Genomic DNA, 17,867 nt, shown 5'->3' with positions numbered 1-17,867 from the left:
TAGAATTGGGCAAGCCAGAGAATTCATGGGGTGAGACAAGCCAGAGGTCAGCTTGGCTTTCAGAGCCAAAGCATGAGCCGAGCCCACGAAAATGGTTGTATCGACCTAACCTTGCAATTCAGGGTGCATGCTGGGAATTTTAATCCCACGTATAATGGCATAGTCAACCTGCAAGTCCAGTATGCAGGCGCAGTTAGGTTAAAAGGAAAGACTGTCTGCTAGTGTTGCTCATGACGTGCATTTGTGTGCAGAAGTTCATTGGCTACAAGCGTTTTTTGTCAGATTTAGCTCTGTCCTTGTAACAGATTGATGAGAATTGTAAATGAAATGTCAATATTCAGCCCCATATGTCCCATCCCTTTCTTAGGCATCATTTATGATGATGGGGAGAAGAAATCTAGCTGTGCCAGAGGGAGTGACACCAGCCCCTAATGTCTCCCTGTCCTGCTAGGTTTCTGCCTATGACAGAAGTGTTCCAGGCGCCCACTGAGCTTGGAAGGCGCTAAACCACTGCCTTTGTTTACTGCTCACCAGGCAAGGTTTAGTGAAGATTACAAGGGGTCCATTGAGTTCAGCTCAAGGAGAGCTGCTTAGGATGTCGCCCCTATTGTCCCTCGCCTTATGACTAGACAGCTCAGTGCTTTTAAGGACGCCCCACAATGTACAGGCTTCCTGCAAGCCATACGTTTGAATGCTGGCATTGCAATTTATATAGCTTAAGTGCCTTGGCTTTTGTCAGGAGACCACTACAGTTTGCACCCCACATTGTCCCTGCCATGCTGCCAATGATAGTAAGAACACAACTACTAACCATTACACACCCACGGATTATTTCAAGCCCCCAAAGCTGTAAGAATGGCTTGGGCGGCAGTAATAGCCATTGTTAATGTACATTGAATTAACAATTAACTGTTGTTGTAGTCTTCTTTAAATTAGCCAGACAGCGCCACCTTATGGCAGACTATCACAAGAGCCGGTGTTGGCATTTAAGTGCCGGTGCTGAGCACCGGAAACCACCGGGTCAAATTAAGCACTGACCACAAATCTCCGGAGAGATATTTGTGAAGAGGAAAAGAGCATGAGTATATGTATAGGGCTGTGATTTGTTAGCCATGATGTGTATTGTGGGTTGTATTTCAGTGCTTTGTTCACTGGCACCTATTATAAAGTATACCAGTCTGGTGTTTGTCGCTAGTTGTATTCAAAGAGTGAGGCTACGGCTGCGCTCTGCCGCGTGTTCCCTGGTCTGCGCGGCCGGCGTGAGTGCTGCTAGCACTGCAGGCAGCTGTTGTGCGCTCTCAGCCTGTGCACGTCCTGCCTGGTCTTACAGAGGGAATCAATACTTATTTATTTGAGAGTGGGATGAACTCCTGTCTGGATGCCTCTGCGAGACTCCAGTACACGCCAAGGCCCTAAGGAAAATAAGTGGCCCATGTGTCTTCGAACATATCCCGAAATGCCTATTGTGATCTGGTGGAAGAGTCAGACGTCTTCATTCCTTGGCTTTCACTGTGCCTTAGATTTGTGATAAAAAGTACAATGTGACATAGGTGCCCAAACTGTCGGTGCATGGTGTTTTCCAACTAAAGAAACACACAAGCAAGCTCTGCAAAAGAATGTTGTTTACTACCTCAACCACAGTAGCAGTGCACCTCAACATAGCACTCTCACCTGTTGAAAATACTTGAAATGACGAAAGAGCTCATGAGATGAGCAATCACTCGGCTTTCAGTTCTCATCAGGGAGAGATCATTGCTTTAGCGGCGAATAATGGGGGGGTTACATTTTACTGATTGGAAAATGGCAATGCATGTTGAATAGCAGAGTAAAGGAGAGAAGGTATTTAGGTGTGGATGTTGGAACAAACAGTCAGCACTGGTTTGCACACTCGTGACTCTTGGGCCCACTAAAATGTGTTGACTCCAGTCAACACCCAAGAGGTGCAAGGAGAGAGGAAGTCTCATTCCCCTTCCTTTGGAAAAGTTGATTGTGCAGAAGAAGAGTTGCTGAATTCCCTCCTATCTCCATAGGGGCTATTCAAAGGGGAGTCCCTCCTCTGAAATACATAGGTGATGAGTATAGGGGACTTAGGGATGATGTGTGAGTATTGGAGGAAGCAGAAAGCTTGGGTTGTTTAGCGCACAAGAGTCCAAGAGGAAGAGGGGGACCTGGTGGAAAGTCAAGCATCTGGCTCTTGAGCTTTAATGGCTTGCCCACCTCTACTTGATTGGTGGACGTCTTATTGATTGCGAGCTATCCCACCTTCAACGCAATAAGAGCAGCATTGCATGAAGAACGCACATTGATAGAAGGCCGCACAGCAAGCTTAAGAAAGACTTCAACATCCCAAATTTCACCATCGCGAAAATCCCAAAATAAGTCATCGAGAATACCCTGTGAGGGAGTGGAATTAAACTGAGAGCTGGTGAGCTGGCCACGGCTGTTTCAGAAGATCACTCAGAAGGGGCTTATGCTCAACGTGGCAGGTGCCAAGGCAAGGCAGGACCCGCATACAACGCTATTGCAGAAGGTTCTAGAATTGCCCACCTGACTAAGTTCTCAATGAGGTCGAGGCAGGTGCATGAAAGAGGGGACAGGCCACCTTCAGAAAGTAATAACACTAGAACACAGTTTACCAGGCTTAAATGGAAAATACTCCCTTGGCCGCCATGGAGGCTTAATGTCTCACTTTACGGCGGGACACTTCCAGTGAACAGTTTACTGAGCAGGAACATATCACAGTTTCAAATGACCATAGTTAAGTATTTTACATAAAATAGTGCATTTTGATTTTATTCCAATAGTGATCTGTAGACAGTAGTCATTGTTAGTGTGTGGTCACTTGTTTTCATACAAGACAGACATTTCGACTGCTTGAATGCATGTTTCAGGGGGTGATGTCGTGTCCTAACTTGAAAACGTGTGTTGAATAATCAGCTTTTACTGAGTGCTCCACATTGCTGCAATAATACTTAAGTCGTATTACCGGAGTAATTAGATGATGAGGACACTTAAGACAAACTCTTGTCCTCTTAACTAGGATTGATAATGGCACAAAAGTAGGCTTGGGTGAAGAATTCTGCTCCGCCGGCAGACTTTGCGGACCTTTGCCTACTCCATGTTCCGTGCGGAGCTAAGAGTTCCAAATATTCCACAAAGTGACACGCAGTTGAGTTTTTTCTCTCAAGCGGCTCACCAACGTTAAGTTGGCTAACCCTCACGAGAAAGAAATGCACGCTAGACTTCTGGGCAAGATTTCTCAACACAAGCGGTGGCGGCAGGCCACGACCACTCGCGTTGAAAAATCTGCTGCTTGCATTGAGGAAGCTGCCGCTCAAGTAGAATATTGACTCATGCGCCAGAAAGCGACAGCGTCCTCTGGTGCAACACTTAGTGCTGTTCGTGCTGATTTTACAGCACAGGACAATCTCCGGTGGTAAAAATCAGTGCCAGCAGTGTGACTTAACAGACTCCGAGCTGGCGGAACTCGGCAGATTGTGGTGGAGTTTTTCCGGCACTTCGCAGAATTCCACAGAGAAAACTCCACGAACTCCGCCCAGGCCTACACAAAAGTAGAAATGGCTACATTTCATTGAAAACTATTTTTATTAGATTGATTCTATTCTGTTGCATCTTCATGTACCTTTTGTAAATAAAAAGATAGTGCTTTGGAGTGCTCAAGAGAAATTTGTGTTTAGGAGAATGATTTAAAGCTCTGTAGAGTGGCTTGTATGCTGTCATCATAATGATGAAACACAAATTTCACAAAGGGCCTATGCATTGATTTACATATTTCACGGATCCCTGTGATATATGAGTTTATGTTCCACTGCATATTGTACAGTAGAAGCACCCAAACACGCAGTGTACACCACGGCATACATAGCAGGCGAACGTGTAATATGGTCAATATTGCTATTGAAGGGCTCCAATGACACCCGTAACCCATGAAGTCAAAGGCCAAGTGACATGTGAATGTCACCAGAACCCTGATATTTACATTTAGGGCCATATTACACATCCCCTCCATTATGTATTTTTATATTATATATTTTTTTTGTTTAAGTTATTAGTTAAAAAATGGTGGGGTTTTTTCCTAACAAGGAAAATGTTATTGAAAATAGCAAGTGACAAACTGGACTAAATTTTGTTGTTGTCTTCAGTAAAATGTCAAACCAGATGAAACTACTTTACACTCAAAATTGTCTTGTTTACGCTACATTGTGTAATTAAAACCTGTAGTTGGCAAAAAATTAGCACAAGCCCACAGTAATAACCAGAAGGACCAGAGTGTGAACAGCTTCTGTTTGCTATGCGTGCATGTTTTTTTCTGTTTTTTAGCATCCAAAATCGATGTGAAAATACATTTCATGGTAGAATACAATTGTGGAATTATGCCTAATTTCTCGTAATTTTTCTAAAATTTCACACATTTTGCCAAAAGCAAAGTACGCATATTTCACACACCACTGGTAAGTATTTAGTTGAGAATGTAGAGTTTTTAAAATAAAACACCCTAAGTGCTATTAAGCACATTCTTCTGGAGAAGAGAGAGATTGTTGAATCTGTTATCTTCAATGTGTAGCTCGCAATGGGCCCTGAATGTAATTACTATGTTTAGATTTGTTTACCTTTCCTGAATAGATTGTTTATAAAATAATTGACAAATGTTCAGGCTCGTGAAATTATTCAATTTTACTGCATAATTATGGATTTACTGCATTGGCCACAAAATTTGCATATTTCAATAAAAATGTTCAAAATAATCCTGCTAGAAAATGCATTGCATGATGTTTCATCATTCTTTCCAGCAACATAATTTACATAGGCTGCCACTGAAATCGGTCTCCACTGTTGCATTATCCTAGAGGCCCTGACAATGATTGCACGGTGGATTAGGGGATGTCAATTTGATGATAAAACCGACACTTCACAGTAACCTATTGAGTATTTTCCAACTTTCACTCTACCCTGTAAAGCATGGATTTTCATATTACTGCATCGTGAGCAATAATAGCACCATATGGATGCAATGTCCTAGGACACATAACTGGTAACCTTGCAATATGGTCCAAAATTGCTATCCAGGTGTTTTGGTGACATTATAAAGCACAAGGCTGGAGGCCAAGTTGTTTGTGGATGTCACCAGAATTCCGAGCCTGCAGATGGGGTTTCTGCTGTGTAACGCCTCTGCGAACAAAGCTTTAGCAAATACAGATCTAGTCACAAAATGTATATGGGTACTATTCATTTTATGTGCAGATTCTAAACGTTGCAGGGTGTTTACTCTTATTCCTGAGAGTTTTGCAAATCAAGTGAAACGTCGTAAAACTCAGAAAGTATGAATCTGCCTAGGCAACTGAAAATATAGAAATGTTAGCAGAATCGGTCACAGCACCTATTAGTAGGAATGCAGAGTGCTGTTTCCCAGGAGTGCTACCAATCCTTGACTTTGGTATGCCTATGTAGTAGGGCCATCTAAGATTTCATGCAAAAATGCACATTCTGGAACCCCAAAACATTTTGTAGGAGAATGGAGCAGTGCATTATCATAAGAATCAAAAGTGCCAGCAGAGGAGAAAACTGCATGGAAACATTAGATAAGGTATGTCGCTATAGGCAAAATTACGGCTCTGAAGAAAGTACAATAATGTGCTAAAAGTTATGAGGGAATCAGTTAATTAAGGAACCCAACATCTTTTATCAGTCTTCACAACAATGACTGATGCTCAATAGCCACCAAGTACCCACTGAGGCCATAGAGAGGTCTAAACTTGCCAACTTACAAATATTTAGCAAGACTATTATGTTCACAAGGAAAAGGGAAGTTTGTGATACACCCAAGAAGGATGAAGATGCCCAGCAAATTGTTGTCAATCGCAGTAGCAAATTTGGTGTGTTTCTTACCAAAGTCTGTTGCATCAGGGGGGCGCTAGGTGGCGCACGTGCAGAATGGCCGCACTGGTGTGAGGCTCCTGCAGCCAAGCTCGATTACCCGTTAATTTATCCTACTTGGAGGCAGAGTAACGGTTCAAGGACGGTGGCAAAGATGTGCGAGTACGCTGTTGTGGCTCCGGTGTGAATTGGAGCCCAATCGGAGCGGATTTGGCCCTGCTATCCTGGGGTGCAATATTGCCCGGACGGTGGAGGGGGCGGAGACGGAGCCCTTCCTCGGCTCGCGGCAGTGAGAGAGCCCGGGGCAGTGCACGAGGCGCCTGGGCCTGGGCGCGCGCGCCGAGAGGGAGGATCGGCGTGGCTGATCCCGCTTACAGCGCCGAGGGACAGCACTTGCTGGGACGCGGCTGTCCGTGATCGCGGCGGCGACGGAGCAGACCCACCGTTAGCAGGAGGAACTTCAGGGACCCTTGAGCGCAGCGGCTGGGAGATCGCTGCATGTCCTCCGGGGCCTGGGGAGCGCCCTGTGCGGAACGTGGACGGCGGAGGCCCCCCCGGTTTACAATTGGTGAGTGCCTCGGGAACGCATCAGTGGGAGAGAGGCTGACTGTGCGGAAGCGGCGCTACTTGGGGACTGCGGCTGTAACGTGGCCGTTATCTGAGGAGAGCGTGGGAGGTGCAGAGCGGGTCACCGAGGAGCCGGGGGACTGCTGATGCTCCTGGAACTGTATGCTGGCCGGACTGCTTGGGGCGCTGGCTTGCCTTGCCTGCTGGTGCAGGGACTGAGGGGTTGGTGTTCCCGATTTGAGTGCTCGAGGGAATCCTGAGCTGCGATATCTGCCCGGGGGTACTCTGGTCGGTGCAGGGGGGGACCTGGACCCCCGAACCAATGGAGGATTGAACAGACTGTTGCTGTGTGCTGGGCCTGTGGTTGATTCGTGGCCCCTGCGACGCTGCTGAGCCCTCCGTGTCGCCCTTGTGCTTCTGGTTTCAGGGGGTGCGGCATTGGGGGCTGTGGGGCCTTGATCTGGGTCGTGCCCTGACTCCCTAGTGTGGCTTCGGAGGTGGACGAACGGACTGGGCGAAAGTGCCGAAAAGAGGCGGCGACATGGGCAAGTCGGATGCCAGGCAGCCTAAGCTGACTTTTGTGGCACCTAAGAAGACCATGCGTGCCCCCCAGGATGGGCAGGAGCTGGGCGCTGGAGGGGGTGTCCAGAGTGAAGGGCCCGCGACGGCTGGGGATGTGCAGAGTATACTGCGCGAAGTCCGACAAGGCTTCGCTACCATGGCGGACAAGATGGACGGGATGGCCTCGCGCATTGATGCTATTACACACAAATTAGATGACCATGAGGTCCGTCTCAAGGAGGCCGAGAGACGCATTTCGGACAATGAAGACACTGCTACGAGGGCGGCCACGCAGATTAATCGCATGGAGAAACTGTTGAAAATGGTGGCTGCAAAGAATGAGGATTTGGAGGCGCGCAGTCGGCGCAATAATATTCGCGTCGTAGGGATTCCGGAATCCACCAATACGGGGAGGATGGAAGACTATGTGGAGAAGATGTTGGTGTCTTCTGTTGGAGCGGATGCCCTCTCCGGGCAATTCATAGTCGAGCGGGCGCACCGTGCGCTGGGCCCGCGACCGCCCCCCGGGAGTACGCCTCGCCCCATCATAGCACGACTCCTGAATTATCGGGACCGGGATGCAGTATTGCGGATCGCAAGGAGCAAAAAGCAACTGTCATATGACGGCAACGCATTTACTGTTTACCCTGATTTCACTCCACTGGTTCAGGAGGAGCGTCGCAAGTTTACAGCGGTCAAATCCAAATTGCGGCAGGCCCAAATAGACTATGCGCTGTTGTATCCGGCACGCCTTCGGGTGACCCACCAGGGCCAGCAGAGGTTCTTCACGTCACCACAGCAAGTGGAGGATTTTCTTAAGCATCTGCGGCGGACTGGCCGTGGAGTGGACGCTGCCGCTTCCTCGAGGCCTTCCTCCCCATCCGGGGTGGATGCTGGTGCACAGTAACTATAGCAGTGTTTTTTTTCTCTTTGTTTTTATTTGCTGACTGTTCTGTTTCAGGTGTTTCTTCAGCTGGACTACAATGCGGGCAGCGCGATGACTGTATTGGTTACCGGGGTGGATGACTGGTGACTGGGTGGATTGCTGCACGCCTGCCTGCTCACTCTAAGTATGATATCTGATGGGCTGGGCACTCTCAGCTCCGCCTGAGGCCGGCCCTTACCAGCAGCGGCTGGCTGGCGGGGTGGGGAGCGAACGTGTGGCTGCCTAAGCGAACCCCCTATGGGTAATCCCCTGCAGTGGCACACCGCATGGTTTGGACTGTGTGGGTTGCTCACTGCTATATTGCATATGTTTTTTGGGGTTGTTGGTTCTAGTTTTTGTTTCTATGCATATTATTTGGGGGGGGGCGGAGGGTGGGAGACAATTACTGGCAAGTTGGGGCTGCTTCAGTGGGTGGGGGGAGGTTGTTCAGGGGTCCCTACTCAGAATTATTTGTTCTTCCTAATGGGGGATAGTTAGCATTCCGTTCTATTGGGCGAAATATTTATTGATGGATCTGTACATATGGCATTGGTTGCATTGTGGTATTGTAAGCGTTTCCGTTTCCTGCGCTATGTGGGGCTGACACGAACCTCGTTGATTATTACTGCATATGTATATATATGTCTGATGGGACTGTGGACAAGTTGAACATCCTTACGTGGAATGTTAGGGGGTTGGGAGATGCCCGCAAAAAGCGACACATACTAGCCTACCTCGATCGCCACCAGGTGCATATCGCTATGTTACAGGAGACTCATTTCGCCCCCCGGAGTACCAATGCCTTTGCTAGTAGATGGGCGGACCACCGGATTTTTTCCTCTTACTCCTCTTATGCTAGGGGCACGGCTATTCTTATTAAGAAGCGCACACCATTTCAGCTGGCAGGAGCCACTTGGGACGAGCAGGGGAGGTACTGCATAGTCTGGGGTCGGCTGGGTTCTGACTCCGTCACACTGGCTTGTTGTTACGGCCCTAACGTAGATGCCCCCGAATTTTATACTGATTTGTGGGCTAAGGTGGTTGCAGTGGGCTCAAGTCATGTCATTTGGGGGGGTGATTTTAACGTCGCGTGCGAACCGGGACGTGACAGGTCCCACCCTGCCCCGCATCACTACACCCGGGCCCGAACGTCCCTTCAGGGCATACTTAACTCTTATCACCTACTGGATGCTTGGCGCCATTTACACCCACACAAATTGGAAGGTACGCATTTCACAGCTCAGGCGGCGTCCTGGGCGCGGTTAGATTATATATTTGTGTCCCGGGGCTTGGGGCCAGCCTTAACACAGGTGCAACACCTAGCCCGCACTTATTCGGATCACGCCCCGGTTAGACTCACCCTATCATCGGAGGATTACGGCCCTCCGCGCAATAGCTGGAGGCTACGTGCATCTATTTTGCAGGATCCAGTTTTTCAGGATGGGCTGGGGGAGGAGGTGAGTGATTTTTTTACTCGGAATAAGGGATCAGTTCAGCATGTTGAGACTGTTTGGGAAGCATTCAAGGTCACGCTCAGGGGATATTGCATATCCAAGGGTGCGGGTGTGCTTAAAGCTATTATGGGTACACTTAAGAGGCTGGATGGGGAATTGAAGGTTTTGGAGACCAGATTGGCTGAGTGCCCGGATGGTCCTACCCGGCTCAAGCTTAGGGAGGGGCTCACTGAGTATATGGAGGAGGCGAGACGTGAGGCGCGCTTTCGAGGTAAATACTGGGTGGCTCGACGGTACGGCGAGGGAGAGCGCCCGGGCAAGGCGCTGGCGGACGAAATTCGGAAGCCACGACACTCCTCTCTGGTGTTGGAACTGGCGGGCCCAGGGGAGGAAGTATACAGGGACACGGCGCGTATCCTCAATGCTTTTGCCACACATTATGACCAACTTTATACCACGGGGCGAGCCGGTGACTTGGACCTCGACGGTTATCTGTCCGATGTGGCGCTCGGATGGTTGAGTGACAGGCAACGGGAGTTTCTCTGCACCCCATTTCAGCTGGACGAGGTGCGGGAGGCCATAATGCAACTACAGTCTGGGAAAGCCACGGGCACAGATGGCATACCGGTAGAATTTTACAAAATGTACATAGATCAGATGGCTCCCATTCTGCGTGAGGCTTATGAAGACGCCCTAGAAGTAGGGCATCTCCCGCCGTCTATGCGGGAGGCCCTGATCATTTCCTTATTGAAGCCTGGGAAGGCGCCCAATTTGTGCGACTCTTACCGCCCGTTGTCGCTTCTTAACTGTGACGTTAAGATATTAGCCAAATTGATAGCTAACCGACTCAGCTAATTGATGGAGGCGTTGGTTCTCCCTGATCAATCAGGGTTCGTGCCCGGTCGAGCGACCTCCCATAACTTGCGCACTCTGTTCTCAGTGTTGAACAATGTTGCGCCAGACTTGCCTTTGGCGGCGGTGTTTCTGGATGCCACGAAGGCTTTCGACTCCCTGGAGTGGGACTATATGTTTGGGGTGATGGCGCGTATGGGCTTTCCGCCTTTGTTTCTCTCTTGGATCAGGTTGCTGTATTGCATGCCTGTAGCTAAGGTGCTCGTTAATGGTCGCGTGTCCCAAGCTTTTTCGGTTACGAGGGGCACCCGCCAGGGCTGCCCTCTTTCTCCTTTGCTTTTTGCATTGGCGGTTGAGCCTTTAGCGGCTAAACTGCGACAACACCACAAGGATAAGGCGCTGCGTTGCCATATGAGGCACATATTAATTTCCATGTATGCGGACGACATCACGTTGTATGTTCGTGAGCCGCAAGTCAACTTAAATCCGCTCCTCCGTGAGTTTATTGTGTTTGGGAGGCTTTCAGGGATCCAAATCAATTGGAGTAAATCGTGCGTCTTCCCTTTGACAGCCGCTGCAACCCGATTTCCGCTGGATTACCCCTTGGAGTGGTGTGAGGATGAGGTGCGATATCTGGGCGTTACCGTCACGAGCGATAGGGATGCGCTCATGCGCCTCAATTACGGCACGGCATTGACGCGGATTGCGGACTGTGTGACCCGCTGGATCACCCTCCCGCTCTCGTTGGCGGGACGTGCGTCATTGATAAAAATGGTAATTCTGCCCCAGCTGCTGTATCTCTTCTTAAATATACCTTTCTATCCTGGTACTTATTTTTTTAAAACATTGAGATCTGAATTGATACGCTTGGTGTGGGGGGGTAAGCACTCACGGCTACAGTGGGATGTCCTTGTTCGACCATACTCGCAGGGTGGCTTTGGAGTTCCCAACTTTGAATTGTACTATCTCAGTGCGCAGGCGCACTACGCATATTTTTGGGTACATCAGCCGCGGTATATGCCGCAAGTTGCGGCGGAGCACTGGTTGGCTCATCCCATCCCGCTTGACGGAGCATTGTATGATGCGCATGTTGGCAGGGAGAAGCCGACGACGACGGTTGCATGCACAGTGGACGCATGGCGTCGTATTGGTAGCTTACTGGAGGCTCCTATGCTCTACTCTCCATTGTTGCCTCTTACCTATCACCCTAGGATGCCCTTACTGCAGGAAGCGGTGTTTCAAAGGTTTGCGGACCGCGTGCGCCTTAAAACATGGGGGGATCTTTACCGAAATGGTCGCTTTCGAACATTGGAATCCATACTCGGAGACTTGCCTAGCACTCCTCTCGACGCGTTTTTATATGTCCGCCTGCGGCGGGGCGTTCGTTCCCTCACCTCTGACTTCCCAACTGAGCCCCCTGAACTTGCGCCTCTACACTTGGCCCTTAAGAGTGCGACGGCGAAGCGCTTAGTCTCGCTTATATATAACACTGTCCACACACAGAGGCAGACGTCACCCGCTCCGGCCCGGCTGGGGTGGGGTGCGGAACTGGGGGCCGACCTGACGGATGAACAGTGGGAGTACTGTTCGACGCATACAGAACAGGTTTCGGCCAGCAGCCGCCTGCGCATTGTGCACTACAAATTCTTGCATAGACTTTATTACACACCGGTTCGGCTGCACAGGTACGGACTGCGGACAGCGGACACATGTGAGCGGTGCAGAGCACCACATGCAGATTTCTTACACTTAGCCTGGGACTGCCCGGGGGTCCATGCTTACTGGAGGAAAGTTTTTGCGGCCTTGGCCTTGATGGTGAATGAGCGGATTGAACCCACGCCCCTATTGGCGGTATTAGGCTATGTAAAGCCGTTGAAGGCTGCGCACCGCAAGTATGTCGCGCTGGCATTACTGCTGGCAAAGAGGCGTGTGGCGTGCCGCTGGGGCAGGGGGCGGGCACCTAAATTTAAGGTGTGGTTGGACGATCTGATATATTGTCAGGAACAGCTTGTTACATATGCGGACCTCTTGCCGGGCGCCTCTAGGCCCCGGGATATCTGGGGGCCATTGCAGGGTTATCTACTTGCACATCCACTTGGAGGCACTGCCGAGGTGCGAGGTGGGGTATGTGAATCTGAGGAGGGGGTGAGGGAGGGTGGCGATGGGGGTGGGGGAGGAACCCCTTGAGAATACACGGCTTGACCTGTATCAATGCGGGGTTGAACTGCATGGGGCAGTAACCGCTGGGTTATCTGCTGAATGGCGGGATAAGAAACTGTCGGATATGTTGTTTTTTTTTTTTATGCCTAAATGACCACAGACCGAACGTGCCGGGGTACGGCATGGATGATATACTGATATTATGTCCCTGAATGCGATGCCATTGATTGTAATGTTTGGAATGTTATCAATAAAACTTTCACAAAAAAAAAAAAAAAAAAGTCTGTTGCATCAGGTGTGAGAGGACAGTGTTGGGTCCTCTCCACAAATGTTAAACTGTACTGAGTGAGGTTATTCTATCTCTGCAATGTAATGATAATCAAACTCCACCTGACAGAAAGGGAATATGAGCCATGGGATGAAGATTTCACAAGAAGAATGTCAGACCAGGCGAATCTAATTAAACTTTTTACTAGACGGTCGGAACACAAGTGTAGGCCAGAGAGGCGGCTTTTATTGGTGTTGCTGTGAAGAACCTCGGATGCTCCTCACAGAAGACTCGTAAAGACACTGGGCAGCCCTGGTATGCGGCATTTAGTAATAAACTGTGTTAGGAACTGAGTGATGGATAGCAAAGAGTGTTAGTAAAAGAAGCCCACAAGGGCGGTGTGGCGCAGTGATGAGTCTTCATTCTGGGACCCTTTGACTACTCTTTTAGGTAAAAGGTAGACAAGACAAGACGTGCCAATTTTCAGTTAATTTAATGCTCTGCTTCTGGGAATGTTCCCTTGGTCCTGGCAGTGAGTGGTTGCTCCACAATTGGATAAGCATGAACTGTCTCCCCGTTCTCTCGCCGCTGCAAGTATGTCACTCCGGCAAGGGGGGCGGTGGTAGATTTGGAACCCAGATGCAGCGTGTCATAGTTATCACATACATAATAACCTTGGTGTTCACTCACACCTACCTGTTAAAAAGACTGTGTGTGTGTGTATACCACTTGTAGGCCCGTTAAACTGTTGCGCAACTAAAGACAGAGGGTACTAGTACCTTTTGGAGTCCTCATACAACCTCAGGGGGTTTAATAGCACGTACTCAGCAAAGTGTTTTAATAAAAATAACAAGGGCATCTCTGGGCAATGTTAGGCTTTATGTACAGTCCTATTCAGAGGAACGAAGGTGTCAAGTGGAGAGCTGCAGTGTTTTTCGTCATTAAACATGGGAGTTAGGCCTGAAGGGGACAAGGACCGGGAGAGCCATACAACTGTGGGCAAAAAAGGGGAGTGACCTGGACCTTAACAATTTATGCACGTGTATTGAATTAACATGTAGACCAAACGTATTCCTTCTGTTGTTTGATCAGGTATTTTTAATTTTACCTTATTATTCAACCTATTTTTATCTGATTTTCAAAAATTATGTGAAAAAGAAGACAATGATGACATATCAAGTTTTCATACATAAATACAATATAATCATTACATTCATTACTACACATTTACAAATAACATGGACACTGCAACATTGTTACATCAAAAAAGACATTAAAAAAACGACAACATCAGTTTCTAGCCCCAATTTGAAGGGTATAATGCATTTTCTTTTTTTAGCCTAGACACTCTTAAGGAGTATAAGTGAGGTCTCTGAGAAAAAACACAGGGGGAACACTTGGATATCTGTAACAGGGGTAGATGAAATAACCCTCCGTCTAGAAAGAGATTAAATTCACAATCCCTCAATATTTTATATTTTGCCAACGCGTTTCGAGTCCTGGGCAATAAGTACAGGGGCTCTCATCAGGGCTTCTGAATTTTATATGCGATGGTGTGGTCTGGTAGAAGGTATTCTTTCTTTCAGACTTTAGCTTCAATTAAAGGGGTTGAGGTGAATTCTTTTAAGATGCAGGTTGAGTCCTATTTCATGTCCGTTTCTGTGTGCGCGGCCGGTTATTGTACATTTATCTTAATGCGGAGTGCTTCCGTCAACTTCCGCTTCTATTTTAAATGAGTCCGTCACAAAGCGCGCGGCTAGATACTGCAAAAGTTCTCTGAACACGAGTTGCTTGTCTCAGGAAAAGCTTCGCATCACAGCCACCAAGTGCATTCTAGTCACTCCTCGTGTTTCTACGTTAGTGTTGGCCTTCACTGCATCCTACTTCCTGTCAGCTGTCTTCGGTCGAAAACCCGTTTTGGTGGCATGTGCCTGAGCAAGTACCCAAGGTAGGGCTTTGGTTGATTCTCTTTTTAAGCCTGGCTGACATCCCAGCACAACTCACAAACAATGGGAGTGCCTGAGGCCATTAAAGGCTTCTTAATTCCTGCCCCTTGCCGAGACCTCGTTTCAAAATTACCAAAGGAGTTTAGTCCAGTGATTGGATAGCAAGATTCTATATGAGATGCAAGTCCGCCCATCATGCATCTAATGTCTGCACTGGCCTGTGGGACCTGTTCAGTACTTTTAATATTTGCATAAAATAAAATAAATGGGAACCGTGGAGTGGAAAAAAGTTTTCAGCAGTGCCTAATCACGGGACATTTATTTATTTATTTATTTATGTTATTTATTTATTTAAAGAGTTTTATATAGTGCTGGCTAGACCCGAAGGTATAAGAGCGCTTTACATAAGGTTCCACATAGTTGCAAACTTACATCAGTTGCAAGTTACCAATAATACCAGTAAAAACATTTAAGGAGCATAGAAGAAAAGGAAAATGGAGTGCGAAGGGTAAGGGGGTAGGGGAAAAAGGTGTAGGGTATAGATATGACGGAGAGACGAAGGGAAGGTCTGCCCAAGGTCCGGCTGGGTAAGTGACGGCCGAGGGGGAATCCGCAGCCCATCTCCTCTTCGGCTATCAGGTAGCTCCACCGGGCATTGGTCAAATAGCTAGGTCTCAACAGAAAAACATTAAAGGGATAGAAGGGAAGAAGAAGGGAGCATAGAGGGGAAGGGGGTAGGGTGAAGGGGTAGGAGGGAGATACGACAGGAAGACGAAGGAACGTCTGCCCAATGTCCGGCGGGTAGGTGACGGCTGAGGGGAGATCCACAGCCCGTCTCCTCTTCAGCTTACAGGTAGCTCCACCGGGTATCGGTCAAATGGCAGGGTCTCCACAGTCGAGGGAAAGTTCTTAGAGTACATGTCCTTTTCAATCCTACAACACGTAGTGTGCTGCGCCACACATCCCCTCTGAGTTCCAGGGTGGGCAGCATGCATTTAAGTTCTCTCTGTGAATGGCAGAGCTCAGCCTGTGTGCGTTACCTGCACAGTGCGCAGTGTCACTGATCCCTCGCGCAGCTCAGGGAGGCAGTCTCCATTGATAGTATGGATGCGGGCATGCAGTGGTGGAGGCCGGTTAGTGAGGTTCTCGTCCCTACAGCTGAATGCTTCTAGTTGATTGCTACCGCCGTTACTAGGCATCGTATGGTAGGAGCCGGGGAGAGCCACACTGCGCCACCACAACTGGTGCTGTCCTGCTCACCATGGCCACCAAAGCTTGACCTCTGTTAATGATCCCGTCCGTTGGTAGCAAAAGTGGAACCTGTGTCACAGCGAACGTGATCAGTATGGTGCCAGTATCAGGCACATGGAGTTAAATGCACAGCTTGTGTGGTACAGCGATGAAAGTCGATTCCGTGGTATTTGGCGCTTGCTGCTCAGGAGATCAATGTCATTATTGTTTCAGTAGTTTAGAAAATTTGCAAATGTTTGTTGTACCTGTGAGATTAGTCGCCCAGTACGTGTTGCTGAATTTGTCCGCCCGTTCTGAAAATCGTATCGTCAGCACATTGCAGGGAGATGGTCTTGGGGGTAACGGCATGGGTCGCCACGGCGAGCGGGAGGTTTCATTTGCATCTGGGCCTCTCGACTCGATGCTCCGTGGGTCTGTTCGCCATAGGAGCAGAGTCGTGTTGTGCGTTGTTTTCGCCTCCGCCGTTGGAACCGCAGTGTTCAGTTGAGCGCCACCATTTATGTGCCGGAGTGGGGGACCTTTTCAGATGCGTGCTCCGTTGTAGTCGGGGTTGATTTGACATTGGGCACCCAATGAACCCACCAGTTTTCGCCGGCGAATGGGGCTCTGGGGTTCAGCACTGTGGTCTAGTTGCACCTTGGGATGGTGATATCTCTGCAGCTGTAAGGAGCAGAAAGAAGATTTAGACGGTTCTGGAATCAACATAATCATCCTCATTGATTAGCATACTTGCCTAAGACCTTGCGAGGTAAACCAATGTGCCTCTTCAGCTAGACATGGGGTAAAATAGTCTTCAGTTACATTGGGGCTGCTTAAAGAACAATGCAGGCTCGCCACAAAGCGTTCAGAGTCCTTCATTGATCAAGACATGCCCTAAAACCTCACCTAAGCAGCTATCTTGTCCAGCTGTCCGAAGGGTTTTATGGCTCCAGGGCAGACTCGGTTCCATAAATCGTTATTTAAGCTCATCCAGGTGGCTCGGCCTAGTGGACCCACTGATGGCCAGAGTGAACCTGGAGAAACCAAAGGATGAGAAAGAAAGTTAATGAAAGGGCAGGATGCACAGCTACCAGCAGTGAGAGGACTTTTCTCTATCTCAAAATAGTCCATCTCTTGCCAGATTTTCAACACTCTGTGAGCTGAGCCTCTCTCTTGTCAAGATTCCATGGATCAACAGAGCGCACTAGAGCATCAAACCTTCTCAGGCAGGGCAGTGATGAAGAACTGACTGTGCTGCTTTCAAACTTGTGAGTTGTTCTAATGCCCCGCAGATGCGGGGAGCTTGAAATAATGTACCTAACATACCTGGCCCAAAGGCTGCCCAGTCCAATTGCCCAAACCACCACAAAAGTGTATAGGGTGGCAGAAAAGACCAGTCTGAGGAGCAGGAAGTGATCCACCAGTTGGCACAGTATCAAAGGTTTGTTAGAACCCTATCCCTCTCCCCTACTAGGCAGGGATCTCTCTGTTGCCCTTCCTTCCACTCCTGGATAAAAATCCGAAATTAATTAGTCTGCAGTAAATGCTACGGCTTTCAGTATTTTAAAAAAAATGTTTCAGCTCTGCTTACACTTCTCCTCACTTTTTATAATCGAGGCTCAGGGGAGTTGATGCTGGGTCTTTTCTGTGGAAGTCTTGTGATGTATCCTTCTTTCATGCTGAGAATTCCAGGTAACTGGCACAAGTCAGACCATCTATGGGTCAGCTACTTCACTCTATGATGCCTCTGGCCTTTGTTCAGCGTCGGACTGGGATTAGAATTAAGCCTGGGTACACCCCCAAAAAAGTGGCCCACATTCGAGGATCGTGCCCTTTCATGTAACATCATTTGGTGGTCTAATTGGACTCATTTTTAGAGAAATGTTTGGTAACCTAAGCATTTTAAAGCCCATAGGACCAGTAAGATTAGTGAAAACTAGAGGCACTGCTTTTTGGCCTGGTGGGCGAGGTGAAATAAAATGGCCCAAGGGCCACAATACCTGATCCGG

The 17,867-nt window shown here is 48.5% G+C and overlaps 1 protein-coding gene across 2 annotated transcripts in view; it reads left to right on the top strand.

Annotated features, from left to right (window-relative positions):
- The window catches only part of LOC146867586 (zinc finger matrin-type protein 4-like), a 1,117,486-nt gene that overhangs the window by 1,018,043 nt on the left and 81,576 nt on the right, over positions 1–17,867 (top strand). The window lies entirely within an intron of this gene.

Source organism: Triturus cristatus, chromosome 1_2, assembly GCF_964204655.1.
Source record: "Triturus cristatus chromosome 1_2, aTriCri1.1, whole genome shotgun sequence".
Lineage (NCBI taxonomy): Eukaryota > Metazoa > Chordata > Amphibia > Caudata > Salamandridae > Triturus > Triturus cristatus.
Note: the sequence above shows the minus strand (reverse complement) of the source record. Positions and strands in the feature narration are given on the sequence as shown.